A 14972-nucleotide genomic window follows, 5' to 3' on the forward strand; every position below is an offset into this window, starting at 1 on the left:
CCACTCTCGGCCCTTCAACTTGACTGTGCGCGGGACGTTATTTACGCTACCTCGGCGGCCGCGCGACAAAGTGCTCGGAAAAGAATAACGATAATTGTTTTTTGCCAAGTGGATCGCGACTGGGAGGAGAGCGGGAGAGTTTTTCGGCGGCGATTTCGCGCGCGAGAAATGACCGTTTGATCCGCCGCGGCGACCGAGTGCGTGCGCGAGATAAGTTATTGCACGTGCCACTTACAGGGCCAAGTTTTCAAAGCTGTCCTGCGAGAGAAACTAAGTGTTATCGTTTATCTAGCTTCGATTGAGGCCCGCAGCGAGCGTATATTATTCGGCTTGTTTGCGCTCCTCGTCTATATGATGTATACCTATACACATATCGAGTGTACACAGCGATAGTGCATACGCACGATGATGATTGATAATTAGATTGGCGACGATGATATGGCCAGTTGTAATTATCGAATGTTGTCGACAGTCGTTCGGATTTTCGATGTAACGTTATTTCGGCAAATACGACACGCGAACGGATTGTTTACCTTATATATATATAGATAGATATACGTATCCGAATTACAAATATCTCTCGCACATATATAGCTAATACCAGCAGAGCGCAACGTATATCCAAAGTTATCGACGAGCCGGAAAAGCTCCTCTTTTGATTATCCGCAATCGCAACGCTATTCGGATCGTCCCGTAATAAAACAGCTGGTATCGGCAGCACGAGCCATTAAAGGAATTAAAGAGGACACTCTCTGCCTCCGGCGCGATATAGACCGTTCCTAAACGTTCTTGAAATATCGGAATAATAAAGAACGAATCCAGATAAAAGGCGTCGACGAGTTACGAGCCACTCGCGGCGTTGAGAAAATGAAGAAAATCAAGCGCGCGGGAATATTCAGCATTCGAATCCCATTTATTTACGAGGCTGAATTCACTGCTGATGAGAACAAAACAATGCAATCGTTTCCTCCGCGCACATTATAGCTCCGATTCCGATAAACGAATATAACTGCGTCGCTGAGGAAAAATAGAGTCAATATCCGCGTGATATCGCGCAGCTACTCTCATTAGCAAAACATTTTGGCTGATCTAAGCTCATAGTCATCGTCGTGGCTGCTGCTGCAAAGCCGAGTCAGCGGAAAATGAGTAGCCAAAAAATTTCGCTGTCTCCAGCAGGCCGTTTTTATCTCCTCGACGACGACTACCGGCTCTCTCTTCGCCGAGAAAGATATGACAAAAAGAAGACCGCGAGCTGGGCTTTTTCAAAAAAATAGAACGTAAAGGTCGCGCGCGCTAGAATTCGCACGCAGCTCACGGAGAGAAGGAAAAAGAATTTGCAAGAGCGCGAAGCGCGATAAGGTTTTACACGCGGGGCCGCAGAACAAAAAGCGCCGCGTCGTCACTGTAGGCCGACTTTAAGCGAGTCACACGCGAGCGAGATGGATGAAGTTAGCGGGAAGAAGCTTACGTAACGCCGTGTAGAATATGTAGCGCGGGGCTGGTGTATAGGTGTACGAGCAAAGAATAAGAGCGCAAAGACGTCGCGAGCCACCGCGTAAAAAAGAGAAAAGGGATGAAAATTCCAGAGGCGCCACACGCTTGGTAATCCGATCAATTAACCTTCTTTCTGTTACACTCGCTCGCGAGCGCTTACTCGGCTCGTCTCTCCTCCTTTTGCTGCAGCAGTAGTATTAGCAGCGACGACGGCGACAGAGTCATCGGCCGCTCCAGGCGCTACAACAGTGTGTGTGTGTAAAAGAGGTGCGCGCGCGGCCCGGCGGAAAGTAGGTTAGTCGAGGTCAACCCGGTAGTCGGCGAGGGGGAAGGAACTTGGAAAGTAACAGAGCGACACCGGCAACAAGAGTGGCGAGAGGCGTCGCGCGCGAGAGACGAGACTCTCTAAAGAGGAAGGAAAAATAACGCGCGCGGAATCGAGGCGGCGGGAGATGAGAAAAAAGAAGGAGAGAAAACGCTGCGTGTAACGCAATCAGCGCGTTCCTCGCGTAATAATGCAGCCGCGTCGTAATGAGGCGGCTGCGTGGGCAGGCCGACAGAGGCGCTAATCAGCGGTGATTTCGTCTAGTTTGAAAGTCAAATCGCTTTCTCTCGAGTTGACCCAAGAAGTTCCGTCTCGGCGGCGGCTTTCTCTACCCGCACAATTAAAATCGTGCGCTCTCCGCGCACACTTTTTGTATTTGCCCGCGATCGCGGATGAATTCATCGCGTTCTTTTCTCTCCCTCTTGTTCTTCCGCAGCAGCCGTGCGGCTTTTAATGTTAGCCCACGCTCTAGCGGGCTCTGAAGGTGTTGCACTGCTGCTCTTTTCTCTCCCGGCGGCTCGTGCGCCGTTGAGGTTTTTCTTCTTGGCCGCGAGAGAAATGAAGTGCCGGATTAAAATTCCGAGCGCGTGGGATATTGCATTTAAAATTACTGCGACGTAATCATAAGGACGCGCGGTGTACTTAATTAAAGAAATGTATTACGCGCAGGGACGTTACGGGAGAAACGAGAGCGCTTGTGCATGAAATGTTTAAGATATGCCGGCGGCACCGCGGAGTGTAATTACGTTAAAATCGTCGGGGCTAATGTTTCGCGGGATTGTATTATTCGCTCGGGCTGTCTCGTCAAACTGGGCGATGAAGATTTCGTCGTTCTCTGCAGGTTGAATCTCGACGTGTATGACATCATTATCTGGTGTGCGTTGGAATAATTGACGGCGATCTTTGTCTCAAGACCGCGTGGGCTTTTTGCATTTTTGCAAAATTGAAGATTTTTCACAGGATGGCACTTTGAGGATTGCATAAATATGTATTGTAACATAAGCTTCTCCCTTTCGATGTAATGCGCCGTGGTGCTTAGATGAAGCGTGCTACGCAAATTTATGTCAATGCTTGTCTCAAATTTGCATAAACTACCGTCGTATGCGCTTGTGGAAGTGTCTTTTGGAATTTGCAAGAGACGCGAATTTCGAGGAAAATGTTGATACGACTGCAGCGGTGTATTTTTGATAAAACAAGATAACGACGGAACCATGGCGCGGAACGAGATGTGTAACGAAGAGTTCAACGACGTAGCTAGAAAATGTTCAAATTTATACGCTTCACGTTTTTATTGTGTAATAAATTTTCATCCCAAACGTCATAAATCTGTAAAATACTCGCTACGCACCAAAGTCCGTACTCTTTCACTTTTTAATAAACAAAAAAACGCTGCAATTTTCTCTGAATTATCAGCAGCAAAAAAAATCATAAGCATCAATTCGAATGATTCGAACAAATTTAATACCGCGCGATGGGAAATCGGTAAAAGATGCACAGAAGTCTAGAATTCCGAGTACATCCGCGCGTCGTTGGAAAAAGGTGCTGCCAGCACATTTAATTCGAACAATTGCTTTTCCGATGAGGCTATTTTCCGACGATTCCCTTTCCAGCTCCTGTCCCTTATACACCGTTACCGGCCTTAACTTTTTTCTCGCGTACGGATGTCGCCAGCTTCCTCGTCCAGTTCTATCTGGTGAGCAGCGCGTGTTTATCTTTTTTCTTCGGCTCTCGGCTTTTTTCCGATCCATCGCGGCTGAGCGCGTGGACTTTTTTCCTCCCCCTTTACCTCACCCTCTCTCGATATTGCATATAGCAGCGGCAGCAGAGCCCGGAGAAAACAGAGGCACCGCTGGCCCCGATAAAATTGCGAAATAACCGGCGCCGCGCAGCTGCTTCGATGCGAAAAACTAAAAAAGCCCCAGCGCGCGTTTTACGTCCGGCTCCTCGCGCGTCGCTTTATACAAATATATACGGGAAAGGGAGCGAATTTTTGCTTACGCAGTCGAGGACGGATTAATTTTTGCGTACGCACGGGAGAATCGGACGCGTATAGATTATTTCCACGAGACGTGAATATAACTCGCTGCGTTAAATTCGCAGGTGGAAATTAAGAAGCCTGTAGATTCGGATCTAAATGAGCTGCGGCCGTGGTGTGTATTGATTGGATTCGAGCGTCAGTCGATCAAGAGCAGGGCGCGCGAGGCGACTAAATTTAGTTGATTGAATTTCAAGTGTCAATCGAGGATAATTTACACGTCGGCGTGTATAGAGCGGGCGTCACAATCGGTTTTCTAGTTTATACAGGCGAGGACTGCTCCCACGCACATTGCGATTTCAATTTTCGTGTCGAGTGCCATCACGTTGATACGCGTATAATAAGTTTGTAATTAGTTGCTGCGATACATCGATAGAACCACGTTCGAGATTCAAGGCCGTTTGTTTCAGTAATAGCTCTGGAGTGACAGCCGGAACTGCATTGATTCAGTCTTATTCGCAATAAGCGACAGCAGAAATAGCTGCGGTAAATAGCCTCTCGTCTCTTCAATCAGCGGAGCGATTGATTCGCGCTCAGGGCATTATAATCGCGATCTAATACATTCTATTTTTAATTTGCATGTAGATTCATCGCAGAATTTAACGAGGATCCGTATAACATAAACACGGCAACGCATGTATATACGACTGACTGCGCGCAATTTGCAAACTCTCCTGCGCGCCTCGAGCGATTAAGTCGGCACTTTCGCGCGCGCACAGCCAGCCGTGCTCTGCTCTCTCCATATATGTATACATCACGGGATTTCTTAACGATGCATCTTTTATCGAGCCGAATTCGCGGTATTTATGACTTTATAATACGTTGTATTTTCAAGTGTTTATACGCTTATCTACGGAATATCGAATCTCGTTAGATTTCCAAACGCGCAGAGGTATGTGTACATAGCAGTGGATCAGCTGTTCGAAAACGCTGACGCAGGCGAGTTTTTCGCACGCGATACCTATCGCGTACATAGCACGGTAACGTGCTGCAATTCGACGAAAGCTAGGCGGGACCGCTGATACATGCACGCGCACTATTCTATGAAAATTTGATGCATCCTCGCGAGATATAATGCACAGCCGAGCGCTTAATATTGATTACGTTTTTGAGCGGCCATTAGTGCGCCGACGGCTGTTTGTGAATTCTTCATGAGGTTATACGTTGCCCGGATTACACGTTGCGTCGTAGTTTTATACCCGAATGCATTAGCCTCATCAAAGCGTAACGATATGGTTGAACGAGTGATTCCGCGCAATGATAGCCTCTCCGGATCCGTCGTCAGACGCGAAAAAAAGTGGCACAGTCGTGCAATCTGCGGATACAGCCCCCAAAGAGAGGCCCTTATCTGTGAAATAGAAAATACATTTTCAGGCTCATCGAAGTCTTCACGGTGCTACTACTGCTTTCCCCCCGACATCGGCCATTAAAGATCGAGATTTCTCGTTACACACCATCCGCCGCGATGGGAGAGAAAAAGAGAAAAGAGAGAGAGAGAGAGAGAGAGAGAGAGAGAGAGAGAGAGAGAGAGAGAGAGAGAGAGAGAGGACACACGGCGTAGCGGCTGCCGGAACGACTCTTACAAACTCGCGATCCCTTACTTTTTACGCGCGCCGCGACGAGGAGACCGATGTATATAGGTTCGTAGCGAACACGAGCGAACTTTTCGGCGAAAAATTCGATAAGATCGGCGCCGAGTGGGAGGGGTACAAAAAGAAGACGTATCTCTCGAGTATGTACCCTCGTACATCCGCGAAGGAATGTCTCTTTACATTGCCTCGTACAGAGAGAAGAGCCGCGCGTATAAGCTTTGCATTTGGACGTGTTCGGAAGGGGGAGAAAAATGGAAAGTGCAATTTTTAGACAGGCCGGACGAGTCTCGGGTGGAGGGACGAGCAAACGGTCATAGAGAAACTTTTCCGTCTCCTCGAACTCATCGGCTGCTACTGCTGCGCCTACTCCGAAGTCGGAAGGATGTAATCGCGCTCAATTTACCTGCCAGCCGAGAGGATCTATGTGAAGCGGAGAGGTATATCGCTGCTGTACACGGACTACAATGCAAAGTTAATCGCTATGAAAAACTTGGATTTCGAGAGTGTAACGGGATATTTTTAATTGAAAACTGAGATAAATTCATCATCGAGCTTTTCGCACTATATCAGCGCAGCGGCGTAGCTATAATTAGAGAGTTGGTCTGTATACAGGGGTGAAAGGGAACAAGAGAAAGCGCTTCGATTTATCGATCGCGCGGCCCCAACTTGAGCTTGTTGTTCTCAAGGCACACACAAAACACAAAGAAAACTTACGGGCGAAAAGGCGAGCAGCGTAACTTCGATGAAGAGAGTAATCTCTTTCACTCTTTGCAGCTCCTCTCTCTCTCTCTCTCTCTCTCTCTCTCTCTCTCTCTCTCAGCTAAAGTAGTGTGAAACTCGAACTTTGATGAGAGATGCGATTCAAACATATCAAAATTTTATTGAAAGAAGAAGAAGAAAGGAACACTACACGCTCCGTCGTAGAAAATTAGCGAGGCTAATGCCTTCTTCATCTTCTTTTAGTCGCAAATACACAAAGGTCATCGCCGTATACACGCCCACACGGTCGTTTCTTTTGAGAAAGAAAATAGGAGCTCCCTATCTCCTCGCGAGTCTCAAGGACAAAAGGAGGAATTCATTCAGCGCAGAGCAGCCTGGCCTGCGCTCTGCAGTCAATCCAGTAATAGAATTTTTGTTCATCGCGTATAACGTCTTTGAGAAGTTGGCGCTATGCACGTCGGTCGACATCAGCAGCCACGCTAGCCGTCGTCGTCGGAAAGGCGAAACCCAATTTGCCGAAGTCGCCGACGTCGTTCTTCTCGTCGTCGCGCGTACTTTAATGGATTTCGTTGATTAAAATAGCAGAAATTCTTTCGTGCGTTTTTCGCCCTGCCTGCGCACTCGCGTCCTAGTACTTTTAATTTCCCGGAGCAGCGCGAAGACGAGATTTCATCGGGATAAGAAATACACCCTGGCAACTCGTGAATCTTAATTTCGCGTAATAACTCGTGTTCCGAGTCGTGCGGAATCCTTGCTTTGAAGCCCGAGAGCAAAGACTCGCGGCAGCTCGAAGAGAGAGAGAGTGAGAGAGAGAGAGAGAGAGAGAGAGAGAGAGAGAGAGAGAGAGAGAGAGAGAGTCCATTTACGGCTCGGCGAAGCGGCTGCTTCGTATTTAGATTTTAATACTTTTTATGTCTTACGTTTTTCTTATTCATGAGATTTTTCGAGGAGCTGCTGCGGAGAAAGAGCTAATCGGACAGCAGACCGCGAAAAGTCAGATCGTATGATAAAGCAGGTATGAAGTTTCAATTCCGCGAGCGGAGCTCGAGCTTTTCAATTTCTGGATGAATTTTTCAGACGGATTTTTAGAGCTCGTCATAGAATCAAAAATAATATTCGACTAATCTAATATCGCACGGTGAAGAATTCTACTTTTCAGAGCGTAGTATATAGGATATCGCGAAGTGTAATCAGTGCAGCTTAATTTTTTCAGAATCTTATATCCGAGCAAAGTGTACAAGTATCTCTAAAAGATGGAAAATGACCGATCAGGCTAATGGCTACTGTTTTATGCGCTTGAAAACTAGTAACGAATTAGCGATAGAGATGAATCTGCACAATTCGATCACTTCAAGCTCAATACTCTTTCAGAAGAGCGAACTTGGAAGCGGAGAATAAGAAATAACCTACTCGAACGTTTCATCGCGAGGATTATTCAAAATTCAAACGGCAATAGCGGCCGTAATCAACAAGCTGCGCTGTCAGCGCTCTCCTCGTTATACCCTCTACCAATTAACGAAATAAAAATCCAAGCCCAGCAGTCAAGAGAATAGTAGCAAAAAAGACAAAAAAAGTCGCGGAAATCCCGTCATCATTGCGCCATATCCGTAAAACTCTCGTCGCGTAATAATTATTTTTCAGCTCTCGCGTCGAGCTGAGCGCAATCTCCTCCTCCCTCCCTCCGAAAATATGCAAAATCCTCGTTTAAGCCCGCTTGTCCGGGGCCGCGACTGGCACTATCGCGCGGCAGCTCACATGCGCGCGCCTCTCGACCGGTTCTCTCTCTCTCTCTCTCTCTCTCTCTCTCTCTCTCTCTCTCTCTCTCTCTCTCTCTCCGCGCGCAAAAAAGTCAAGCGCGCATTACGTCAGCGGCGGCGGCGATAAGGCGAATCCTAATTAAGGGTTTATCAGTGAAACAAGACCAGTAGCGCAGCTAGTCCTTTTTTCTATCTCGAGCCCTGGCAGTCGCGGCTTAATACTCTAGTCCCGTGCTAGATACGTGTCTCTCCGTGCATGTATACGTAGACATAGCCGAGAGTAGCCCTCGAGACGGCCTCCGAGGTTGGCGACGTGTGTCGCAGAGAGAGAAAAAGGAGCTGCGCAGCCTGGAGATCGGCCAAAAATGATTCGTTTCTCGTGATTGTACTCCGCAAAGCCCGGCGGATTCCTTGTCCGCGTAGCGAGCAGTAGCAGCAGCTACTGCAGCGGGCTTTGCTCCGGTGTCTAAGGGCTTCTTCGGCACGTGCTCTGCTCGTTTTTTTCTTCCCTCCACGCTGCTCGTGCCTCGTGCAGGTGCACCGGCCTCTGTCTCTCTTTCTCTTGGTGTCGCTGGCCTCCTAGGTTTTGTCTTAGCTAGGCAGATCGATATGAAAATGTACGAGGAACGACGCGTGCTGATGCGAGGCACGGACCGCGAATTTTCATCTTGCCAAGGGTCGACGCGCTGCTCCGCGACTTTCGGATGATGAAGGATTCGAGGCGAGCTGCGCCTTCGATATTGCGGATACGTGAGCTGATGCTGTGTGTCTTGTTGTTCGGGGGTGGCTGAGATATTGGATGGAGGCCTGCTGAAGAGAGCGAGTGGGAGGTTTTTTAATTTCTGCTTCTGAAAGGAAACCATTTTTTATCTCCGGCCAGACGGGGGTTGAATCTATTTTGCGTGCGCTGGAGTTTTCGATTTTCATGGAAATGGATTTGTTTTGTGTGGACGATCCGCTTGAATACAACGCGATTCTGGAATTAAAGCTGATCTCGTTGTGTTTTCGCTGACGTCACCGTCTGCTACTCATACGTAATTCAGAGAGGTGCGGAGACGTCTCTTGAAAGTGAAGAATTCCCGAAATAAATATAGCAACGATAAATTTCTTATGCAATTATGAAGGAGTACAGAAACGATGCTATTATTTTTGTCGAAGACTATAGACACGGCTGCACTGTTTATAACTGGACACGATCGAGAATGAGATTCAGGACAAGCTCGAAATTAGACGTCTATTTATCAAAGTGCGATCTACTTCGAATACGTCATAAACGAATTATATTATATATACCAATTAAGCTCCTCGAACATCCACAAAATTCACTTCGAAGCCATAAGAGTATTGTCAAGATTTCGCAAAAAGCAAGCTCATCCTCGTAAGTGGATAACAAAATGAATGGATTCGCGAAAAAGAGAAGCGTGCGTATGTCCCAGCGACACAAATCACGTCGATACCCTCTCTCTAGCGCGAAACAGCAACAGAACATACGTCAAAAGCGAAGCATCGAGCTTAACATGCCGTAGATGCACGAGCTGGGCGCGGGGTACGGGAACACCGTATAAGTAGATTGTTTGCGCTTTCTGGAACAGCGATTAAGATCAAAGGTATATACATCGAATATATCTGCTGAGCGCGGCCGTTGAGCAGCTTTATTACGCGCTATAGTATTGACGTTCCGAGGCCTGAAGGAAGTCGTCGCCCGGGACTCGTATAAGCTGCTTATCGAGCGAAATTAATAATGGAAATCAATCGGACATTGTGCGTGGGTGTGCCTCGATGACGAGAAAGACATTCGCCAATTCCCGCTTCATTGTTTTCGGGTATTTTTCTACTTCATATCGCGCATCAGCTCGAAGTATAACTTTTATATGTCGTATACACACACACACACACACGAGCGCGCGCGCGCGCGCGCGTATAGCGCAACGCCATCAAAGCGAAAGCAATAGGTAACGAATGGCATTTTATTGTCGCGCGGCAGCGGCAGCAAGTTATCGCCGGCGCGGCGACGGTGACAAAAGTTATTTCCGCAGTATTTCATGATGCGGTACTCAAGATTATGTATCTCTCCGCGGTATCGCTCTCTATCTCGCACCGTGGGGAGAGATATGCCGTCAAGTTTGAAAATTTTAAACTGCTGTTATAAAAGGAGCGATAGCGCAACTGCTCATTCCAAATTTTCCATCTACAATAATAAAATGGAAAAATAGAGAGTATAATCTTGGTGCGAGCGGCGAATGTAGAGCACGGCGGGATGTAGGTCGGAACATGAACATTTTGAAACTGCTTAGGCACTGATTGATTGATCGAGGACTGTCACAGCAGCAGCAGCGGCAGCACTGGGGCATAGCAGTGTCCGATGCCTAAGACCATACCGTGGATGACAAGGACCCGCGCGTTTGAGCCTGTCCCCAGAGGGATATCATATTCCGAATGGCTCCGATACGGATTATCTGGTATTTCGAACATCAAAAGCCGGATCCTTTCACATTTAGCACCAAAGACAACACATATCCATCCAGTGACTTATATAAGGAGATTGATGATCAAAGCGCCGCGTATTTGTGTGTTATGCGCATCCCTCGCGCAAGGTGTATTTAATGTCGGACATGATGCACGTACGTGTATATAATAGAATATAAAATTATCGCGGTATACTGGTATTTATGACATAATCACACCGTCGTTGTTGTTGTCGTGCACATTACAATAATGTATATGCAAAAGCGGACAGGGTATATAGATAATTCTAAGCGTTAATCCGGCAGCCCTAACAGCTTCTATTTCTGCTATTCGAAATTCTAGCGCTGCAGCTGCAGCTCCGAGCCGTTTGGAATGCGATACACGCGATATATTCAAGATTCCCACGGAGATTTGCCGTTCGGCGATAATATAATGCAGACGAGGCACGATTCGAGCTTTGGAAAAGTGGACGTTATCGCTGTCGCGCTGCAGCGAGCGAAATTCAAATCTCGCGCCTTTAATCCCGTCGATCCTCAAACTCTCTCTCTGCTGGAAAAAGAGACGCGCTTTAATTTCATAGATGGGCACACGTACGGCATTGGACATGTGCAATTCAAGCCTTTGTTCCCCGAAAGGGGACATGGAGATACAGTTTTCGCGCTCGCGTATTATCAATACAAAGTAGCCCGTGCAAGCTCCGAGAGAGAGAGAGAGAGAGACAGAGAGAGAGAGAGAGAGAGAGAATCCTCTCCAGATTTCCATACGATATGCATAACAGCCGTAGAAAAACACTTGAGCGCTCCAGATTCCGAGAGTCGACCCACATTTCCTGCCTAGTCTGTGTGTAGCGGCGTGTACAGCTGCTGCAGCGCGACAAAAATAAAATCTTCATCGGGCCGGAGCAGCGGCGGCAGCTGCCCCAGTCCCAAACACACAGACACGTACGGAGCTTGCAAGAGTTGGAAAATCTCCGCCGGCGTCACGCTGCAACGAGGTTCGTTCACACGACGCGAAAACGTCGAGACGCGCGTGTATACGCCCAGTTGGATTACTTTGATCGAGCGAACTGCCGCGGCGGCGAAGGAGGATTTGATCTTCGCTGTGCGCGAAGTTGGACCGCGACGAATCGGAATGAATCAATCAGGCCACAAACGCTTTTCTCTGGACTTTGGCGTGAAAATTTCCACTCCCCTGCGCTCTCTCGCTCTGCTGTCCTATGCGAAATTCAAAGGCGACCTCGCTCTCGCTGTCCCCGGCGCTCACTCGTAAAGTTATTGAGAAGGAGGGGGGGGGGGGGCTGGAATGGTCGATCGCAGTTGCAGAAAGTCGTTTGGCTGCCCGTGGGGGGTTTGCGCGATTGGACATCGCGACGCCTTAAGGAAAAGTTGCTCGCGCGATTCCCACCGGGAGAGAGAGCTCCAGTCCGGGATTTTCATCCGCGAGCGCGGCGATATATCGAAGATCAGATATCCGTAAAATTGAAATCCGAGCGCTGTTCTTTGCCGCGCTCGCAAGCTCGTGTCATTGCTCGGGCGGAGAGTTGGCTGTGAGAAGAAACAAACTGGAGGAGGAGAGAGCGACTATATATATATATATATATATCGTCGTCGACGGCAAAGTTCGCTAATTACGCGCCTCTTTTTACGCGTCGGAATTTCCAGAGCTCTCTCGCGGATATGAACAAGCGAGACAGCTCCTCCTTTTCGTGCTCTCTCGCGAATTTATCGGAGATCATGACTCTTTGATCCTTCGAAGTGCGGAGCCGTTTCAAAGTGCCTCTATAACCTGGCTCATCTTTCAGCCGACTGGTTTATGAGACAGCGACGCGCGAGTCCGATAATTTTTTCTCACTCCCTCTCTCTGGCGATGTTTGCTCGATCAAGAGTACAAAGCGCTCGATTTTTTCGTGCAGCGTAGCTTCGTATAGAGGACGTAGCGACAAATCGAAATTCCCGCGGTTTCTCCGTATCTCCTCTATCTCCGCCTATACATTCCAGGCCTGAGTAATGTCGCGCAATTACACAAATGCATTCCCATCGGACGTCGCAGGGTCTCGGGCCAAGCGGGGCAAGGAAAAAGCTCGTATGCGCTGATGCATAAATTCGCGTATGCGCGCGGTTAAAATTGAAAGTCATTGAAAATCACGAGCTCACTCAATTATTTACTCTCCGCGCTGCTGCTTTACGCACGTGACTATCGCGCTGATGGGGATTAATCAACGGCTTACATAATCGCTCGGATTAAGGCTGGACAAGATTGCGCAATCAGCTCGCGACGAATGATCGCGGCGCAATTTATCAAAGAGCCCGCGCGCGACGTTCATTAAGGTAACGAGCAATTTTCTCGAAGAATTCAAATCACTAGCAGCAGTAGCATCGATATCGAGACGTCGTTTCTCGCCCATCTCGTGTTTGTTAGCGCGGCCACGGAGAAACGAGAGAAGAACGAGACAGACGCCGAGCTGAGAGAGGGAACGAAGCGCAAGCGCGTTTCGTCGCCGTAGCAGCAGCGGCAGCGCGCGCTCTTTGCGGAAACAGATATTATCTTCCTTGACAAGGATATTAGTTTCCGCTAGCGTGGAGAAATGGGTCGACGTAGAATCGGCAAAGGGAAGGGACCCGAAAGAAATGGATAGACAGACAAACCGCGCGAGCGAGCAAGTTGGAGAGAGAGAGAGAGAGAGAGAGAGAGAGAGAGAGAGAGAGAGAGAGAGAGAGAGAGAGAGCTTCTACACTCCTCCTTCTCCCTGTGTTATACTTTTCTCGTTAGCCTGATGCTCTGCTGCTATACTGTTGTCGACGTCGGCCGGCTCCTTATACACTTTATTTCTCGCTGATATATGATCGAGCAAAAAGACTCGCCGCTGGTGGACCGCACGACACAACGACGAGGTGTCTTCTCCTTTTTACTCGGGCTACGACTTCCTGCTCCTACTTTTGTTCTCGGACGTGGCAGCGCGACGATCAGTTTCTTTTTGGCTTATCAATTTGCCTCGGCTCTGCAGCTTCTGCTTTTACATTTTTGCCGCGAGACAGTCTCCATCGCGTTCTGTCACTGTCGGGTTTTCCCCATATATATATATCGTAAATGAGATAGTCGACACGTGACGGATACAGATTGGCTATTCTGATTTGACACGATAATCCGCGTGTCGGGAGCTGTGTATACTATATACTGTTCCGCGGCGGCCAAGGGATATCACCGCGCTTTCTCTCTTTCTCTCCGTCTCTGTATGTATGCTCTGTTTCCTCGGCTTTATTTGATTATTCTTTGATTAATCTCGTTTGCAGCGATACACGCCGGCAAATTCGCGTTTAATTAATATGTTTATCGTACCCGCGCGCTAAATTACATCGCTGCTGTTTATCCGTGACGCGCTAACTAGACACGGTTAACACCTGACGATTAGTGCGTTGTTTTTTCAAGAATAAATTGTTCTAACAAAAGCCCTCACTCATTGTGTTGAAAAAACGAGTTCGCGCAAAAAACAGCCGGACATCAAACAATTAATTAAGTGGAAGCATGCGTGTAACCGATGTAAAACTCGATCCGCGACAACCAATCAAAAGCCAGCAGTACACGCATAACAGCCGAGAGTGAGCAAGCAGCTCGTGAACAAACATCATTTTTAACGGGAATCGAGCAAATTATTTCCGCAGCCTTTTAACTAGGCCGAATATTTTTTTCCTCCCAAATGGGACAGGAAAATACTAACACTCGTTAATTCTGCGCGCGCCTCCCCTCTTCGGCTATATACAGCCCGACTCTCCCTAACTACCACTACACATCCCACATCGAAGGTCATTCCGTCGTTGCAAGACTGCTCGGGCCGCCGCTGCGGTCGGCTGATAAAACGACGCGATTATCATTATTTATGCAGCTCTCCGATCCACCGCACAACAGCGGCGCGCTACATAGACACACACACGCACACGACGTCACGCCCCCACGTACACGCGGAAGAGAGAAGAGAACAAAAAAAAAACAATAACGCGGCTTTCGACGCTCTGGCAAAAAGCAGGCGGAATAATGGCGTTTTATCGATGATTCGGACCGGAGGCACGAGCGAGAGAAAGCGCGAGCAGGTGCTGGCCGAGCGCGTCCGATAAGGGCGGAGCAGATTTATTGTTTAGCAACAAATGCCTGCGTGTCCATCTTCCGGCAGCGGCGTCGAATGCAATATGATAGGCCGCTAGCGGTTCCCAGCACTCTCTCTCTCTCTCTCTCTCTCTCTCTCTCTCTCTCTCTCTCTCTCTCTCTCCTCCCTACGGACTGGCGCGGAATTCGGAGGGATTAGATAGCGGAATTATAAATCGCTGCCATTTTCACCGGCGATCGAGCGCCACATTTCTTGTTTCGGCGCTTTTTTCTCGCTCCGTGTGTGTGTTCGCGTGCTCCCACGTGGATTCACGGTTTATTTCGCCGCCACGCTCTATACACTGCGGTCGCTCGGCCCGCTCTTCTTTCCTCGACGTTATTTCTCCACCGTGAGCGAGAGCGAGGAGAGTTTCTTAGGAGAATAAACACACGATTTTCCTTTGTTACGGCGTGTCGGGAAGGGGAAGCGAGGGAATGACTGGAAT

At 48.4% G+C, this 14972-nt stretch overlaps 1 protein-coding gene and 1 long non-coding RNA gene across 2 annotated transcripts in view; one reads left to right on the plus strand and one right to left on the minus strand.

Annotated features, from left to right (window-relative positions):
• The window catches only part of LOC100119453 (zwei Ig domain protein zig-8), a 236268-nt gene that overhangs the window by 163104 nt on the left and 58192 nt on the right, over positions 1 to 14972 (minus strand). The gene's annotated exons all lie outside the window — the stretch shown is intronic.
• Positions 1396 to 3130, plus strand: LOC103316394. Its single transcript, XR_512392.3, has 3 exons — positions 1396 to 1602; positions 1684 to 1788; positions 2661 to 3130. It is a non-coding gene; the product is annotated as an uncharacterized LOC103316394 (long non-coding RNA).

The sequence above is a fragment of the Nasonia vitripennis genome, chromosome 2 (assembly GCF_009193385.2).
Source record: "Nasonia vitripennis strain AsymCx chromosome 2, Nvit_psr_1.1, whole genome shotgun sequence".
NCBI lineage: Eukaryota > Metazoa > Arthropoda > Insecta > Hymenoptera > Pteromalidae > Nasonia > Nasonia vitripennis.